This window comes from Heteronotia binoei, chromosome 15 (assembly GCF_032191835.1).
Source record: "Heteronotia binoei isolate CCM8104 ecotype False Entrance Well chromosome 15, APGP_CSIRO_Hbin_v1, whole genome shotgun sequence".
Lineage (NCBI taxonomy): Eukaryota > Metazoa > Chordata > Lepidosauria > Squamata > Gekkonidae > Heteronotia > Heteronotia binoei.
This window is the reverse complement of record NC_083237.1, coordinates 27,119,910-27,122,637: the sequence shown is the minus strand read 5'-3', so window position 1 is coordinate 27,122,637 and position 2,728 is coordinate 27,119,910.

Genomic DNA, 2,728 nt, shown 5'->3' with positions numbered 1-2,728 from the left:
GCATTGTAAATTGGCTCGTGCTTTAGCGGATGCATGTTCTCTTGCCACCACTTGGAAATTATAGCACAGCGATGGGCATACAGCAGCACGTTGCCGAAACAACTGTGTGATGCTTCTACAATGAGGATTAAGATTGCAGGATTGCCACAGAAGCCTGTCCTGTGAATTATAGCACCATTTAAAAACAAACGGAATCAGCCATCAAGAAGGCAAGACATTCTGATCATAACCCAGTAAGGGAGTGAAGGAGATGAGTTCTGAGAGAGACCAATGGCTTCTAGTCTGTCTTGGCTGCTAGTCTGATGAATACTGGCAGTGAAGGATCCAAATGGGCCATCATCTCTGAATAGTCCTGTTATCAGTTATGAGCAGAGGCAGAGTCCCAGGATCAGGGAGCCTGACTCATAATGGCAGTCAGTATAATGAGCTGTGATAATGTTGGGTCACAAGCCTGTTTGTGAAATGCAACAGAGTTAACAGTTCAAAAGCAGCAGATGCAATATTGCATTTAGAAGAAGACGGAGCGGCTTACAATCTCCTATATCTTCTCCCTCCACAACAGACACCCTGTGAGGTGGGCGGGGCTGAGAGAGCTCTCACAGCAGCCGCCCTTTCAAGGACAATGCCTGTGATAGCTATAGCTGACCCAAGGCCATTGCAGCAGCTGCAAGTGGAGGAGTGGGGAATCAAACCTGGTTCTCCCAGATAAGAGTCCATGCAATTAACCACTACACCAAACTTAGAAAAGCTCATAGAAGTGGAATTCCAATTATCCCAAGGTAACCATTCATATTGTGAGAATAATATATGGAAAGTGTTTCTCTTTCTATCTGCAGACTTTGACTTGCCCAAATGTCACAATTGGGTGTTCAGGGCAGAATTTGTGTGGGCTTTCAGATAGACTCAAGGGTGTTCTGTGGGACAGAAGAAATCCAGTTCAGGTGTGGTTAAGGGATTTAAGTGGAGGGCAGCCCAATCCAGAAATAAAGGGCGGCCAGCCACGGCGTAGCTGCCGTGCCGCTAGTAGACTTTCTGAGGACTTCGGCATGCTGGAGCGTGGGGAGGGGAGAGGCATAGCTTGCCGTGAGGGAGACGGTCACCATGGCAACACCACTGGCAGAGGCACAGAAGGGAGGCAAAGGCAGCCGGCGGGGAGGGCCAGCCCACCACCCCCCATTGGCCAGTCCTGGCGCATGCGCCGCAGCTCATGACAGTCAGGGATAGGGAGAGGCGGCCCCAGAGAGGCTGAAAGCCATTCCCAACCCACCGCCAAACAGAGTACAGAGCCATCACAGGCAAAGGAGAGACGTCCTACCAACACGGGGAGGGAACAGGAGTGAGGCTGGGCATGCGCGCACGAGAAGCCTGGCTTGGTAGCGAGGCGGGGGTGGGGGCAGGACAGGCCCACACGGGACCACGGAGAAGCTGTCAATCCCCTCAAACCCTCCCGCTGCCAGAAACTCTGCCAATGGCAGGCAGACAAGCAGGAAGTACCAAGTGCAGGAGTTCACTGTCATAGACAGTGGCTGGAATGTGTGTCTGGGAGTGAGCAGCCCAGCAGCAAACCCCCCCCCACCCAGAGACCCCCTGTGCTGCCCTGATGCCCCCTGCCATGTGCACGGAACACCTCCCCCAAGGGCCACAGAACTCAGAGTGCGAGTGCATCAGTCATCAGTGTGGCGGCTCATAGACTGTCCCCCCCCACCAAAACCAAGTCTGCCCACCCTCCCAGGCATTCCCTCAGAGAGGCCACTAACGGAGGGGGGGGGGTTTGCCCAGGGAACATGCAGCAGATGCCAAGCAGGAGAGACAACAGAAGGCACAGCTCAGACTTTATTTTTCCGGAACAGAGTGCAACATGCTCCCTGGCGCTCTGGGCAGTCTTGCCGTGGGCGGGACTCCATTCAGAGTGGCAGGCAGAAACAGCTGAGGGAGTGGGGGGCCGGTGGAGCGGCACATGCAGAAGCCTCTGTGTTGGAGTCCCACCTGCAAAACAGAGATAGAGATCAAGAGAACCTGCAGGGGTGGCAGCTGGAAGAGTGGGCTGCGTTTCAGCTGAGTGCTCTCTTAAAGGGGCAGTTTCTGACCCACCTCCCTGCAACGGGGCAGCTGCCACACACACCGTGCCCTGCCGAGGGTTGGGAATGCAGCAGAGGGCAGACCAAGGGAAGGGAGCAGGCTGCAGCACAGGGCAGCGGGGTCAGCAAATGCCCCCTGCCGGAGCCCACTACCTGGTTCAAGTGCCAGAGATGCACTTGAGCGGTCGAGAGCAAGGGGAGGGGGAAGCGGGGGTAGGGACAGTGGAACTTACCCAGCCATGGGCAACGGTCCTCACATGCAGAGCCTCCAAGAGCCTGGAACCTGTGGAGACCTGGAAACAAGAGCAGTTAGCCCCAGGGGAGAGACCTCTCTCTCTCCATCGCAAGTCACAGATACTGTCAAAGCAACCGCAAGGTGCAAAATCCATCACCAACGTGCCTGCCTGTCCCTCACTGTAAGTCCATATGGCCGGGAGCTTGCCAGCAGAGCTTCCCACCACGTGCTCCTCTCCCTGACAACTGAGTTGTGTGAGGCCAGAGTGGAAGTATTTCTAGGAGGGGGGGAGACCGCGATTGGGTGCTGGGGAGGGGGCTTGTCAGCCCGAGGTGCGAGGGGATTGGTGAGGCAAGCACGCCGCTCCCTAAGGGGTTTGCGAGCTTCCGCAGCGGCGGAGGTGACCTTTGTTTTT